This window comes from Lithobates pipiens, unplaced genomic scaffold (assembly GCF_037356315.1).
Source record: "Lithobates pipiens isolate NorthernLeopardFrog02 unplaced genomic scaffold, aLitPip1_a1.2 Scaffold_25, whole genome shotgun sequence".
Taxonomy (NCBI): domain Eukaryota; kingdom Metazoa; phylum Chordata; class Amphibia; order Anura; family Ranidae; genus Lithobates; species Lithobates pipiens.
Window position 1 is genome coordinate 190065338 of NW_027507787.1, and position 17297 is coordinate 190082634.

Below are 17297 nucleotides of genomic sequence, written 5' to 3' on the forward strand. Positions count from 1 at the left end.
GGGAGATATGCTGATCACCCGTCCAGCACACTGGATGGAGCCCAGGCCAACATGGATGAGTGTGCGACCTACAGCTTGGTCATGGTGAGTGAGAAGACCTCATCCCCCACACACTATTACATACCCCCTCCATCTCCCCCTGGGGACAGGGACCCCTTCTCACGTGGGGACAGGGACCCCCTCCTCCCATTGGGACAGGGACCCGTTCTCACCTGGGGGCAGTAACTTCATCTGCCCTGGAGAAAAGGACCTCATCTCTTCTGGGGACGGGGACCCCATCCTGCCTAGGGACAGTCCCCCAATGGAGCACCTAAAAATTTAAAAAATAAAAATAAAAAAACTACTGATACCAGTGGTGGAACTACAGGGCTCACAAAGGTCATACCTGGTACCACGCCCTGGAGTTCCACCGCCGAACTCGGAGGGAAGGGCCCTGGCTGTTGTTCAGGGGGGCCCTTTATGGTTTCTTGCATCGGGGCCCTGAAGGTTCTAGTTACGCCACTGCAGGGAATCCTTCTGGGTGATAAACTTCATCCTCGGTAAAAAAACAGGAATCACTACAAAAAAGTAAATACTCGGGTCTTCAGGGAGTGTGTCCTGCACTGGGCTCACAGCAGCTGATTCCCACGTCATCAATGTAACACATGTGGTTTTTCTTTGTCTCCACTCTCCAGCCTCCTCCAATAGAGGCAATAAGGTGGCTGGATTCAAATGTACACATTTTTCATTGTTAGATTTGTACATAAACACACAAAACAAATTCATATTTGGAACCTTTCATTTGACAAACACTTAGCTATATATTTGCTGTGCAGAATGTTGGACTATTAAAAATTAAATATTCAACCAAAATAATATCTGTAACTTTGTCTAATAGCAACATTGCATAAAGCTACAGCTCTGATACATCGGAGTGAACCCTTGATTACTGGGTCCAGCTTGCATAAATATAACAATGGCTTGTTTTCTATTATGCTGTTTGTGTAAGAACTCCAGGTTCATGTTTCAAAAAGACAACTTTTTCCTGGCAATATTATAATAAATGATAAGAATACCCTGCAGTCATGCAGAGATGTCCATAAATCCAAAATATTCTTCTACTTATACCCACTGCACTTACAAGGAAAAGGGGCACATAATTTCACAATCCATACATTCTGCTTTGGATTTCAAAAATAAAAATACATAAAAACAAAGTGCTCTGCCACATCAAAACTATAAAACAACTGGCTGCAGGAGGCATCTATCCTAACAGGGTGTGTGGACTTGATGTGATGGGTCTGTTATATTTACATTTTATTTATTACTCTCACATCATGGACCACGCATCAAGTTATTATCAGACTTTAACCACTTCAATACAGGGCACTTAAACACCTTCCTGCCCAGACCAATTTTGAGCTTTCAGCGCTGTCGCACTTTGAATGACAATTGCGCGGTCATACAACACTGTACCCAAATGAAATTTCTATCATTTTTTTCCCACAAATAGAGCTTTCTTTTGGTGGTATTTGATCACCTCTACGGTTTTTATTTTTTGCGCTACAAATAAAAAAATACCGAAAATGTTGAAAAAAAAATGTTTTTTTTTGTTTCAGTTTCAAAACTTTGTAAATAAGTATGTTTTCTCCTTCACTGATGGGCACTGATGGGGCTACACTGATGGGCACTGATAAGGTGGCACTGATGGGCACCAATGTGGCACCAATGAAGTGGCACTGATAGGCGGCACTGATGAGCGACACGGATGGGCGACACGGATGGGCGACACGGATGGGCGACACGGACGGACACTGATAGGTGGCACAAATTGGCACTGATAGCTGGCACGGATGGGCGGCACGGATGGGCATGGATAGGCGGCACAGGTGGGCATAGATAGGCGGCACAGGTGGGCATAGATAGGCGGCACAGGTGGGCATGGATAGGCGGCACAGGTGGGCACTCATAGGCGGCACAGGTGGGCACTCAGGCGGCACAGGTGGGCACTCAGGCGGCACAGGTGGGCACTCATAGGCGGCACAGGTGGGCACTCATAGGCGGCACAGGTGGGCACTCATAGGCAGCATCGGTGTTATAGTAATGGATGCCAATCAGTGCCAAACAATAATGCATGCCAATCAGTGATGCCCATTGTGGCCACTGATTGGCATCCATTATGGGCACTGATTGGCACCCATTGTGCTGACTGGCACCCTGGTGGTCTAGGGAGGATTATGGATTTTTATTACCTTTTCCCTGGTGGTCTAGTGGTGTCCCTGGTGGTCCAGTGTGGGCATCCTCGGGGGGGCTGTGCTGATAATCGATCAGCACAGACCCCCCCTGTCAGAGGAGCAGCCGATCGGCTCTCCTCTACTCGCGTCTGACAGACGCGAGTGAGGGAAAGCCGACCACCGGCTCTTCCCATTTACACTGTGATCAGCCGTGATTGGACACGGCTGATCACATGGTAAAGACTCTCCGTCGGAGACTCTTTACCGAGATCGTAGTTGCCGGGTGTCAGACTGACACCCCGCAACAACGATCGCCGCGATGCGCGCCCCCGGGGGCGCGCAGCGGCTCATTATCCTAATCACGTCATATGACGTCCGGTTAGGATAATGAAACCACTTTGCCGCCGTCAATTTGTAATAGGGTGGGCGGCAAGTGGTTAAGATTTCATTTCTGTAGAAAAACGTCCTTATGTATCCCATCCATCTTGGCTTTGTTAAACATTATTGCAGCTGTATTCAAATTAACAACCTCATATTAATCTTTTTTCTTCTTTCCACTCAATAAATGTAAAATTACAAAATTGTTATCCTAATCTAAACTAATTCCATTTTTACCAATTTCCCCATTAACCTGGATTTCATTTCCAACCAAAGGTTGTCTAAACCAGTTTCAATATATCTATATTTATTAATAACATTGTTAAACTCATATTAGAAATGAATACTCATATGATAATTTCAATATCACTCACTAATATATATGCACAGATAAATGTCCTTAAAGGGGGACATATTACTTAATTTTACTCAATTTCTCTCTTTTTTTTTTTAATGCACTGTTTCCACTATCACAGGATATTAAATTTGTAACCTTCATTCTACCATGTTTGGAAAACAGATTCAAAAATAATTGTGATCACATTGTTTATCATTAGATTCGTTAACCGGGCACATTTTGTTATAAATGTTTTGTCTAAAAAACTGAAATTGGCATGGTGTCCCTCCAGCTTATCACCAACCTCTCATGCCAGCTACATTCTTTGAGGAGAGCACAAAGGAGGGGGTCACACAAGCGATAGAACTAAAGGTTCCAGCATTCACAAACATACTCAAATATATCTCTAAAATCGCTTACATTATTCCCATTTGTACACAACACATGCATATCATTCTCTCACTTTCTTTTAATGCTTTTTAAAGAGGAAGTAAACCCTGATGAGTTTACTTCCTCTTTCATTCCCTGCAAAGGCAAAGCATAATGGACTACTATGCATCGCATAGTAGCCCATTATGTGTCACTTACCTGACACAGGAGCCAGCGAAGTCGCCGCTGTCCCCTGTAGTCCGCCGCATCCATCTTGTTGGTGGGGTTGCGCAGCTCCGCCGCTGTCATTCGGCGAAGCCGCGATGACGTCACTCCCGCGCATGCGCACGGGAGTCGACATGTGCGGCAGCTCCATTCTTGGAAATGCTGCGCTCAGTGCGCCTGCGCGCCGCTGTCTACGTTTTCGGGCAAATATCTCCTAAACCATATAGGTTTAGGAGATATTGCTTGGACCTACAGGTAAGCCTTAATCTAGGCTTACCTGTAGGTCAAAGTGGTTTGTAAGGGTTTACAACCACTTTAATACTTCCTTGCTTAAATTTCTGCTTTCTTTATTTTGTTCTGATATCCTTTGCATCCAATGTATTGTAATTCCATACTTCACATACTGTATCTTCTATGATCAGACGGGCAGCCATAGTGCTCATCCCATCTTCCCTCTCTGACAACATATAAAGCATTCTGTTTTAACTCTCATTACTGTTTCTTGACTTTACTAGTTGTAGTACCTGACCCCAAATTCATCCCACAACTTAACATCAAAAAGTCCCTTTCTGTCTAGTGTTTATGTCACTCTTGATCCATCCTCCTCACATAAATAGCTGTTTCTCTAGCTGTATACTCTGCATGATTCTTTGTCCCTGTGGACTTTGGTGGTAACCCAGTTACCCATTGTGGATCCCTGTCCACTTTAACCATTAAACTAGGGGCTCAATATAGGCGGAACCGCACCTTCGGTTCATATATAGCGCTCCTCTTGCACTGGGCATTTTTGAGGATCTCTTACCCATCATTCCCTTACTTAATTTAATGCCCATAATGACTGGCCAGTCTTCTCTATGTGCCTATACCCTTTTGCCTCTAAACTACTTTATCTAGCAGATGTACTACATATACCTGTGAACAGCACTATTCTTCCCTTTCTCTATAACACTCCGATGGACAGTAGACAGTGACAACATAACATATAACCACCAATCAATACAGTTCGATTAAGGGGAGTAAAATAGGTACCCTTTGTCCCAAAAATGCCTTACAGATCAAGGAAGTCTGATAACTCAAATGTAAGCAAAAGGCTTACCTCAGCCGGCTGATTATCAGAAATTCCCGGATCGTCTCAAGCTCCTCGCTTCGGATACTCAGGGTCACCTGATAACCCCCCCTGGCTGGCTCGCCACCTGAAATGGATATTTTGATGATAGGCAACTCCTATCCTCATATTGATTAGTGGTTCCAAATTAATAACTACTGCAGTAGGGAACAGACACAATAGATACGCTCAGCATCTTTCCAAATAACCGTTCTCCTTTATTATGACGCATTTGAAGGCTTTTATACACATGATTACGTAGGTATCACATTAATATTACAATTGTACATTTATGGTAACAAGGGGCGTTACATAGGCAGGCTAATTCTAATCAGGACTTGAAAGAATGCAAAACATGTACTGAAAACATTATTAGTGCCGTGTGCACATTGACGGCATTGTGTAATACATATAAAATAGAATACAATTATATACAGAACCTACAAATTTACATTATAGTGGGGGAATCTTCCAATTAGGACACTTTTACTTGTTGTAGTTGAAAGATTTCAGCTCACTTTTTGATGTGTCTTTGGGACAGGGAGCAAAGGGAAATCTCTCCAATGAGACACAGATGGCAAAAAACTGACAGAGATTTTAACCATTTCTTACTATATCTAAAACAAAAAGAGTTTTGTGTACTACTATAAAAAACCTACATACTGCATTACTAGTTGTTCTGAAAGTCTAATAGCTCTGCATGATGTAAGGGGCCTATTTCTATCTATAAAGTCTGTTGTAGCAAGCAGGGGCGGACTGACAACTCATGGGGCCCCCTGGCAATAGGAGAATATGAGGCTCCCAGGCAATCAGATTATGGGGCCACACAGTATACAGTCCCACAGTATACACATACATGTTCACACAGTATACACAGACAAGTTTCTATTGGCTGAGAAAGTACTGGAGAGGTGGGGCAGCTATAATCTCAGGATTTTTAGACCAAAAAGGATGTCAGTAAGGGATATTTCAGAGACAGATGTAAAAAAAAAACTGATTTTTACATGCTGTCCCTGGTTTTACTGAGGCTGGCAACCCTGATGAGGCCCCCTAGTGGCCTGGGGTCCTCAGGCAGTGCCTGAGTGGTTGAATGGTCAGTCCACCCCTGGTAGCGAGTTAACATGTATCGCAACATGTGCTACTTTGTTATTTACATTAAGGCAGCGGTCATCAACCCTGTCCTCAGGGCTCACTAACAGGCCAGGTTTTATGTATTACCTTGGGGAGATGCAGACTAGAATACTGCAAATCACTGAGCAGCAAATTATATCACCTGTGATGTATTTCAGTTATCTTGCAAACCTGGCCTGTTAGTTGGCCCTGAGGACAGGGTTGATGACCACTGCATTAAGGCATTACCGGTACATTCATTTATGAATCAACTGACAACACTCTATAACCACTTGCCGACTGTGTGCCGTCAGTATGGCCCTCCTGCGTGAATTGCTGTAGCTGTACGGCGGGCCGTTTAAGGAGTATAGGGGGCGCTTGCCTGCCGTGTGATGTAGGTGCCAATGCCCATGGCCGGCAGCCGTGATGGCTGTCAGCTACCCACGATTGCTCCTGAGAAGGACAGAACGGAGCTCTGTCAATGTAAACAGACAGATCTCCGTTATGTCAGGGGAGTAGAAACAGACAGTCTGCTCCTAGATCTTAGCAGCACCGATCAGTCTCCTCCCCCAGTCAGTCCCATCCCCCCCCCCCCCAGTTAGAACACACTGAGGGAACACGCTTAACCCCCTTGATCGCCCCCTAGTGTTAACCCCTTCCCTGCCAGTGACATTTATACAGTAATCAGTGGCTATTTTTAGTTCTGATCGCTGTATAAATGTCAGTGGTCCCAAAATAGTGTCAAAAGTGTCTGATCTGTCTGCCACAATGTTACAATCCCGATAAAAATCGCAGACCACCACCATTAGTAGTAAAAAAAAAAAAATTTGTAATAAAAATGCCATAAATCTATCCCCTATTTTGTAGATGCTATAACGTTTGCGCAAACCAATCAATATACACTTATTGCGACTTTTTTTACCAAAAATATATAGAAGAATACATATTGGCTTAAACTGAGGAAGACATTTTTTTTTGTATTTTTTTATATTTATTATAGCAAGATGTAAAAAATATTGCTTTTTTGTCAAAATTGTCAGTCTTTGCTGTTTTTATTTTTTGCACTATAAACAAAAAGAGGTGATCACATACCACCCAAAAAAAGCTCTATTTGTAGGGAAAAAAGCACATCAGTTTTGTTTGGGTACAGCGTCGCACGAAATTGCACTTGTCAGTTAACCTCCCTGGCGATATGATTATTTCAGATTTTAGGTGCTGAAAGCGGTACCATTATTTTGCATGAAAATTTGGTGTTTTATATTGTAGGCCTGTAATTCTTAGAAATAATTCACTTAAATCCGTCCAAACAAGAGTCTAAAGCCCCGTACACACGAGCGGACTTTTCAACATCCAAAGTCCGTCAGACCGAGTCCGTCAGACTATCCGATCGTGTGTGGGCTGCAACGGACTTTAGCTTCGCAAAAGTCTGACGGACTTTAGAAATGAAGCATGCTTCAAATTTTCCCGACGGAACTCCGCCGGACCCGGTCCCCTTCGAAAAATCCGCTCGTGTGTATGCTACTCCGACGGACTAAAACCGACGCTAGGGCAGCTATTGGCTACTGGCTATGAACTTCCTTATTCGAGTCGGGTCGTACGTCATCACGTTCGAATCCGTCGGAGTTTAGTGTGATCGTGTGTGGTCAAGTCCGTTCGGCCGAAAAGTCTGTCAGAACTCCGGCGGAACTCCAGCGGAACTCCGGCGGAACTCCTTTGGAAGTCTGTCGGACATAAGTCCTCTCGTGTGTACGGGGCTTAATAGACATCCCGGGTATGATAAAATTTGAAATATGAAATCGTTAATGATAATATAATTATATATATATATATAAATAACTATAAATAATTATAACAAAATATAATAATATTAAAAATTATTCAATAATGTAATCAAATCAAAAACACTGAAATATGCTGAGTTGCAGAATTGTCACTGTCATTACTTTGAGTGGTTGATGACGAATTTCCCCACAAATTACTATCGCTCAATTCTGCGAGTGATTCTAATTTATTATCGCTGTTTTCTAGCTGGTCTATAACCACTTTTGATGTAAACAGACATTTTTTGGTTGCTATGGACAATCTCCAGTTTCCTGGCATAAAGAACAGTATTTATAATATAAAACTGCATGCAGGACACTGGAGAAACCACTAGGGACAAAGGGGATGTGTAATTATTTGATACAGTACTGTAGTCTGTAAGATTACAGTATACTTTATCTATACTGTGTTTTTAACTTTTTGAATTTGGTGCCGAACTCCGTCCCCGTGCGTCGCAACGCTCCCAGGGAACGCAGCTCTGCGCTGTCACAGATCGAGCGAGAAACGACGGCTCGCTGATCACAGCGGTGAGACATCGCTGGATCCAGGGGACAAGGTAGGTAACCCTTACATGGATCCAGCGATGTGATCCCGAGTCTGGCTCGGGAATACCGTTTATGGTAATTAAATCTCACCCCGAGCCAGACTCAGGAATACCACCAGGGAGGTTAAAGTAACGCAGTGCCATATTGCAAAAATTGGCCTATCATTAAGGGGGTAAATCCTTCCGAGGCTGAAGTGGTTAACAGACTAACGCACAAGACATGTTTATTTCCAATGCAACACAGTGCACCAACATGCACTGTGTGTGTGCTGTGGTTTGTTTTGCTGTTTTGTTGTTTTGGGGAGCCATTCACAATATATGACACAATATATGACACTGCAGTGCACTGCGGTAGGACAAAAGGGTTGACACATGTTTCTACAAAACATATGTGTGGCCCTAGGTTTTGAGATTTGACTTTAGCAATTGTAGCGAGGTCCCGGGGGCCTTTGAGGCCTGATGATGACTTCCAGGGTTAGGGACAGCTGACATACTTCTGTGTAGAGTGGTTTATGAGGCATGGTGGGTGTAATGTAAGATTCATGGGCGCCAGGCACTTCTTGAATGCAAAGAGATTTATTGTCTCTTATGCCTTGTACACACTGATGGACATTCCGACCACAAAATCCGTCAGATTTTTTCCGACGGATTTTGTCCAAAACTGGTGTTGCATACACACAGTCGGACAAAGTTGTTGGAAAATCCGATCGTTCGGAACGTGGTAAAGTTTGTTGCATACGGCGGGACTACGTAAAAGCCAGTAGCCAATAGCTTTGGTCTCGTAATTTGATCTGAGCATGCGTGGCACTTTGTCCGATTGGAATTCTCTACAAACGATCAGAAAAAGTCTCAAATTTTTTTGTTGGAAAACTTTAGATCCTGCTCTCAAAAAGTCCAATAGAGCCCACACACGATCGTATTTTCCGACAAGATAATCCGATCGGACATTTTCCGCCGTAATTTCCGACCATGTAGACAGGGCATTAAACAGAACAGTGGGAGAGCGGGTTAGGGCCAGGACACCCTTTGGTAGTTGCAATGTTAATTTGGCAGACTCCTATAGGTCTGCAGGGGTAGGACCGCTGTCTTATACGGCAACAATCTTGAACAGTTTCTAACAAAAGGTGTAATGAACTTATTCACTTTCTCTACAATATCCCATTGTAGATCTTCACTCAACTGAGCTCCTACTTGCTGATCCACTGACACTGGATCCCCTGAGCTCAACCAATCTTCTCCTTCAGTATCTTCCTCAAGGGTCACCCTCGCATCCCTGCTGGGTCCCTAGTTTGGCACTCACAGATACTTTTTCAAGCGTCACCCCAGCTGCCTGCTTGTTCCCTGTCTTGGCACACAATATTGCTCTGCAAATGTCACCTCCACTGGCTGGGTTCCTGGCTTGACATCTGCTGAAGTTTCCCAATTCTTCACTGTCCCTGGTTGGTGAGAATACTGCTCTGGTACTTGCTTCAGCTACTCACAGTGGTCCCTGGTAGTAAGGTGAATGGTTTCTTAGTGGCGACAGCTTACCCTCTACCTCTGACCACGACAATTTCTCCGGGCGGCAGAACCATTACTTTTGGTTGGACTGCAAGCCACAATCCCAACCCTACGCTGCTCTCTTGCTTCTAGATAGGCCCTCAGACAGCCTAGCAGCCAGATGTCCCTGAGATAGGTCTTTGGGCTCTGTCATAGCAGCCCGGGGCTAAACGACACATGTCCACCCAGACAGCCGTCCAACCCCGATCACCTGACCTCATCCAAATAAATAGGCTCTCCCAGCAGGCCAAGAGATTTAAGAAAAGCCCTGCCCATTGGCTGGGACACCCCTTCTATTCCTAATCTGTCCTTGCAATGCCCTTGTCTTATCTAATGCCACCAAATACCCGGCCATCTCGTTACAGAAGAGAGAAGTGCAGCAATTCCAGAACTAGGGTGAAACCAATTGACCTCCTATCAATAGGCCAAGGCAACTATCACTTGGCAGGTAAATTTGCTAGCAACCCTGCCTAAACATCGAGGTGCTACACAATTTTATTATAACGTTTTTGGTGGAAGCAGAGCCAAGAACCCTAGCAGAAATGTCCTTATTTCTAGTGTGAAGATTTTGAGGCTTGGGACCCCAGGAGTTTGTTGTAAGCATATCCTTTGTTGATATAAGAAGCCGGAGAGTGGTTAAATATCCAAGTATTTACCCAACAGAGAAAAATCTGTTTTAGATGGCCAACAAATGTAAGACACTTGATTTTTGAAGCGGTTGTTTGCTAAGTCTTTACAGAAAGACAAATCTGTTACATAAGTGGGCAAATGTACTTTTTGTTGAGGATAGACCTCTCTGCACAATGATGACATCACACAGATTCAGATTTATTTGAAGTCAACAATTATGACAGTCCCTGGCCCTGTAAATCTTCCCTCTAACTAGCTACACCCTAAAAGGCATGCTCGTTGAGACTTGTCATTGGTGTGCAGAGTGTTCCTTTCTTCTGTTTATGTATTGGAGCATGGGTGGCTCCATGAACCATCTGTACCTGGCATGGAGGGCACAGCAGGAGAAATTTAACTTAAGCATGGAGGAGATTTTCTATATACACATTGGTTCCAGCAAATTTTGTTATTTCATAGTATAGTACACAAAGGGCAATAGGTGCAAAAATGGTAAACTGTACCAAATTCCTGGGGTCTAAAAGTTAGACTTTTAGGATTAAATATAATTCTCTGTTTTGTAAAAGTCTTCTGCCTTCCATTTAGCGAATTCCCTAAATGACTCAATGCATTAGCGTCTTTATAGAGCAGTGAGTGACACTTCAGCCTTGTCTGTGGCTGGGTACTACATTCTCAATACAAGCCGATTCACTCCCAGTAAAGGGCTCTTGCTATGACTTGTATTTATATATGTATGACAGCATGGGTTTCCATGGCCTTTTATTTCTATTCTTCTGGATTGTTTGGTACTATTAGCCATTAAGAAGGGGATTACAAGAAAAAAGGTTTAGCTCATAAAACCAGACACAAATCAAGTTTACTATTGAAGCAGAAAAGCTACACAATATATTGAAGAATAACCCAGCAGAACAATCCCATCTGTCTGCCTATATAATCCTGCCATTCTGCATTTCACATTGACAGCAATACCAAATATAGGTATGAAGCTTTGTTTCCAAAGGAAAAGTTGCAGGCTGAAGTAATTGTCCTGTGTTCTCCCTGAATGTGTATATGTTTATTAACAGTAAATGGAACGCCATGACATTCTGTATTAGGTATGTGAATATGGACCTTTGCAGAGTTTGTTGATTTAGCACACTTTGTTCCTAAATGGTAAGTACACACACAGTATAGATTTATGTTGTACAGTGTCCTATTTTATACTCAAATTGGTCATAAAGTAACTTTATGTGTTCACATGAATGCATTCCTGAGATGTCACAATGTAAAGCAACAGTATAATTTTTCCAAAAAAAAGCTTTACCTCTTTTAATAAAAAAAAAAAAAAAAAACCCCAGTCCTTGAGCTTCGGGGGGGGATAGACATGGCCTTGGCTGTTTGCAGGCAAGAGGAAGCATGTCCCTCAGTCTCCTCTTTCCCCCAGTGATTAGACTACATTATAATTTTGTAGCAAGTCACAAGATGAGAAACTGCGACCAGGGGCTGAAACATGCCAGCAAACACAAGGATTTAAATAAATGTGTCTTCTATGAGCTATTATGATAGTTCAAAAATAGATGTTGATCCCGCATGATGCTTTAGCACTATTGCATTTGAAGAGAAGTATTTTCAGTTGAAAAAAAAGCTCTAACGCTGAAAAACGTGGCTATCCATAGTTTAGGAGCGTTTGTCAGCAAAACTATACTGCCACAAAAGCTTGAGGCTCAAAAACGCAAATACTAAGAAATGTGGCAAACCCTAATGCAAAAACATGGCGTTTTTATAACATCTAGTGTGCATGAGGCCCTAGGCAAACCATTTACGACTGGCATGGGTGCTTACAATGATCAGATTTTTTTTATTCAAGTAAATTCTGATTTGACAACTATAAAATAAAATGTCACAAATGAAGCAATACTACAGTGTTGAAAACCATATTAGTATGATTCAGAATCAGGTTTTACTGTTTTAATGTTTAGTACAAAAGACATTGTAAACACCAGTGGGAGATCAGTGGACTTTGAGTACTTTACTAAATCTAACAATGTGTAGCAGCATAAAGTAAGGAACCTTTTATCACTGTCCCTTGCCTGGATAATACATATAATTATTCAAGATGGCTGTATACATAATACGAGTTTTTTTTGTTTTACTTACACTAGTAAAGCTCTGTAAATTTATTGTTTCCTGGTTGCTCCCTTTGGTAGATTTTGCTTCACTTCCTGTCCTTGAGACACAACAGGAAGTGGGAGGAAATTCCACTCTTAGGCCCTTTCACACAGCTGCTCAGATAAGGTCCACCTGTCAGTTTTTGTAGGTGGGCCTGATTGGCAGGTGGAGGGTTTGAACGAAATTGTGTTCTACCTTTTCGGTCCGCTAAAAAAATGGAAGGGGGATCTTTCCTCTTCTGTTAAAAGCAGCTCGGAGGGTAGTTGGGTGTAAATGGACAGCAGAGTCCAGTCACAACTGGCAAAAAACACAGGGGATGTTGGCGCTGTCACTTGGTATGAAATGATAAAGAGTCCATCAAAGTCTTTGTTATAAAATCTTTGTACAGATGAAAAGGGATAAAAACTAGAAATAGCTGGGAAATGGTGTAAAGAAGAGAAGGAAAAAAAGACCTGTGTATTGTTAGCAACAAGTCCGTATACTAGGACAAGCCTTCAGGGGGAAGTTGAGAGCAGACTCCAGAACATGCAAAGAAGAACAGAAGAGGCGCCTCCAGGTTAGAGCCAGTTGCATTTAATATATTGCAGATGCATAAATCAAATTACATAGAGGACATGTGCTGAAAGTCTCTTTTCTTCTAAGTGTGGAGTCCGTCCAGCACTTTTGAGCCTGATTTCAGCTTGTCCATGTGTAGAGAGTCCTGTCCAGCAGGATTTCCGGATGACCTGGGAGAGCTGAGACCGAGGCTTGGCTCTGGTCAGCGGTCGAAAGCAGGCGTCGAGCCTGTTATTATATACAAGGTATATAAAATCTAATATTAGCAATAATATAAGTACATAGCATAGTCATTTATTCATTAGTAAATTATTTTTTTCTTTATCAGCATACACTTGTTTTTAAACTGCTACCATCCAGACTGTTGGTGACAGGTTTCCTTTACAAAGCAGGTGGGTTGTGATTATTATTATAATACAGGGTTGACATAGACAACAATTTGTGTAGGGCTTTAAAATATAAAGGGAGAGAATACAATTACAATACAATAGGGTTAGGAGGGCCCTGCTCATGTGAGCTTACAATCTAACAAGGTGGAGAAAGTGGTACAAAAGGGAATAACTGAACTGATAGACGAACTGATGGAAGAATTAAAAGTTCAGTTGTTAGGTGGAAATAATTGGCCTTCTTGGAGAGACGAGTTTTAAGGGATTGCCTAAAGGTGGGCAGAGTAGGAGATTGGAATTCTCTACCTCAATCTGTCTACCTACGGATGGGAGGGGCTCTAGAGGTGAGTATGGGAGGAGAAGAGCAGGCGGACCAGAGGGAATGGTTAGGGTGATATTTTGAGACAAGATTGGTGATTAGCTTTGGACAGAGTTTTTAGGACACAAGTCCCCAAGGTGAAGTTAGTATTGAGACAGTACCCTGTGTTTTTGGGCTTCTGGGGCACTCTGTTATCACTGATACTTTTCTATTTTATTCAACATTAGTGAGATTTACCCTAGCTGGTAATTTTGCTCTTATGACCTAGACTTTGTTTAGAGCTACAGTAAATATAGTCAAACTAATATAATTGGGACTTTTATTAGGCTGACCATAAATATCTCAGTCCTGCTGCAGCCCGACAGCATAATGCCAATGCTCAGGTGAGGGCTAGGCCTTTGAGGAGTACCTATAAGGATCACATTTTGTATTGCACACAGGGATTTGCCAATTTGTTGAAAAGTTTCTGTGTGATCTAGTTAATCTTTTTCTCTTCCCAAAATGAAGACGGAAAACATGTTTTTTCAATGTCTGGTCAGTTAGAACAGCTGTATGGAAGTATCAGTGTGACAGATGACAGGCAGATGTCTCACTTACCACAGTTCTCAGGGAGACTTCTGCCAGTTTATAGTTAGAGTTTAAGTGCGAGCAACAAACTACAAGTTATCAGAATCATAGTTCACAAAGGGCTATGGATTCTCCTGTGCTGCACTGATTGGCCCCGCTATGTCACATATTCCTCCATATTCGAATGTACAGTGTGTTTGCTTTGGTTCCTGGTGCTGAATAGGCAGGTGGAAGAGTGAGGAAAGGTAAGTATGTTGTGGATGAAGGGGGGCTGAAGAAAATCTCAATAAGCCAAGCATAGGTGTGCTTTAAGGTACATTAGAAAATGTTTAAATGATTCACCTGTTTACGATTGAATTGAAACACTTTTCTATGTCGGTGGGCCCTACCAGGAGCCTGGATGATGTTTCCTGACTAATTTTGGGGGAAAGACAATCTTTTAGGATTGATATTTCCAGCTAATCACTGTTGTTTTCACCCCATGGCAGCCGGTACCCCCTGGGTTCCCCCCTCCGTTCTCAGTTGGCACACACATGCAATTTAATCCAATGTGAGCTTCATGCTTGTAGAAAAACAATTGATTAAGGCATCATCTAATGTGGGTAACTAGTATTCATTGGCCTCACACATCAGATAATGGTCTGATGAGCAAAAACAATCTGACTATCTCCAAATGTCTTTCAACCCAGCTTAAGCTAAAAAAATGACCGTTTTTGCATGCAGGAAGAAGGGATGAAATACAACTGACATGTTCTCTAGATAGTCCTGGCACCAATTGAGCACAGGAAAAACAACATTGGTCAGACTAAGCTTTTTAACTTGTCCAATTGCTTTGGTTGAAACCTTCTCAAGATGAGTATAGACAAGCGATTGTCCCTCAGTCTTGTAAAAAATTATAATGATCTGTAGATATGTTTATTCAATAGACCACCTCATATATACAGTGCAGAGTAGTCAGAGAATAATAACTGACTATAGTGTCACCTCTAATGCCATGAGCAATATATAATTGAAATAGACAAATGTCACATTGTAACTGTATTCCTATGCTTGGATTCCTTCAATCGTTAATAGAAAACAGTTGTCAGTGCAAGCAACAGAGGAATTCTGACTTGACACTCAGCATGAAAACAAACCCCAAAAGAACTCCTGGACTATGCTAGGCATCTCAGTGAAAGCCTATACTGTATATGCAATCAGGGCCACATTTAACAGGAAAGGCAAAAGGGGCTACTGCCCCAGGCCTAGCAGTCAAGGGTGAGCAGAAGACCCCAGAATAAGAAGTCTCCTCAGTTGTGTCCCAGGTTTAAAAAATTCATAACCCACGCTTCTCCACGGCTGGCAGTATGTTGTTGATATGCCACAGCACTGCCATGTCTCTGCCTAGGATCCTAGCTGCAAGAGAAGAAAGAGTGCCGTGCTGTATGGGAACTGTAATACACTGTTGTGGCAAAACTGGTCTGTAGAGTTGGTTTGTCTTTAGTATAGATATCTTAATCCCTATGCTATAATGCTAGGGACTAATGGGACCATAATTCCCAATCAAAAGTCTTAACGAGAGCTGTGGGTGACAGTGTGCTGGGAGCATGCAGTAAACATCTCTTGGCACTCTGGACACATACGTTTGTAGAAGGGCAGCTGTAGCTGCAGTTACAGTAAGTAGCTCATAATTTGGGCAGTACAAGGGAAGTAGGCTGGGGAGGAAATGTGCAGTGTCTGTACTTATAGTATGTCTGCATGGATAGGCTCCTTCCTGATCCCCCTGCCTACCTCACTAGTATACCAGGCTGTACTCATTATTTCTTATATACCTGTTATTTCCTATTTCAAGCTCTGATCTATCTTCCAAAAAATTCCTATAATTCATTTTTAATGTAGTGGTTTCAAAAATAGTTAAATTAATCTAAAATGTTTAATCATATTAACCACTTAAGCCCTGGACCATTTTCCAGCTAAAGGACCAAGCCCCTTTTTGCGATTCGGCACTGCGTCACTTTAACTGACAATTGCGACGTGGCTCCCAAACAAAATTGGCATTCTTTTTGGTATTTGATCGCCTCTGCGGTTTTTATTTTAAACATGTCAAAAAGTCTGATCGTGTGTATGGGCCTTTACAGAGTATTCCAAACATTTAAAATGTGTAGTTCTGGCTTTGCTCACCAGGTTCTATAAAATTAAAATACAATAAATGCAAATTATCATATAAATAATTAACAAATATAAATTATACAACGAGAATATATCATTAAAAGGTTTATAATATTCATTAACAAAGATGCACCTTTGAACTGCAATATTGATTATTACTGATTGATATTTGTTTATAAAATTTCTAGGAACTAGACAATCTTTGACTAAAGGCAAATAGGCTGTTCACTTTGCAAGGGAATGTTCTCCAAAGCTTAGTAAATGTGGTGCAATTTCACGTTGCAAAGAATACCCAATCTGCCATCTATGTATATTTGCTTGCACATGATTAAATGGAAGTCAGCGTAGCCTTTCCTCATTCATGTAACTCTGGGGAGAAATTCCCTTGCAAAGTGAACAGCCTATTTGCCTTTATTAAATCACCCACAGGCAATGTCACTTTTCAGTGTCTTGACCACAATATGGCTGCTTCTATTATCTATATTGGTAAGGTACCGTATAGTAAAACCATGGTTTAACAGTAACTTGGTTTAAGAGCGTTTTGTAAGACAAGCAACATGTTTAAATACATTTTGACTTGATGTCATGTCATAACTGAGTATAAAAGAGAAGAGAGGCGCTTCCAAGTGTAGCAATATGGTTACATTTAATGAAGGTACAATATTTAGCAACTCATATGGTTGATGATTAAAACAGGCACATCTAAGTTTGCAGGCATCTGGGATAAAGCTGTCCACATAGGTCATCCTCCTCACCGCCATTGACGTCATCCCTTCCACTCTGCGCTCCATGAATGGTTCAAGCTTCGCTTTCAGACCGCTCTACTGCAGGGTAGTCTTCCTGGTCATGACTGCAGACTGACATCGGTGAGAGCCGGCGGTGCGGAGGACGGTCTATGTGGACAGC

General features: G+C 42.2%; 1 protein-coding gene across 1 annotated transcript in view; it reads left to right on the top strand.

Moving 5' to 3' along the window:
* The window catches only part of KAZALD1 (Kazal type serine peptidase inhibitor domain 1), an 87076-nt gene that overhangs the window by 11497 nt on the left and 58282 nt on the right, over positions 1-17297 (top strand). The window lies entirely within an intron of this gene.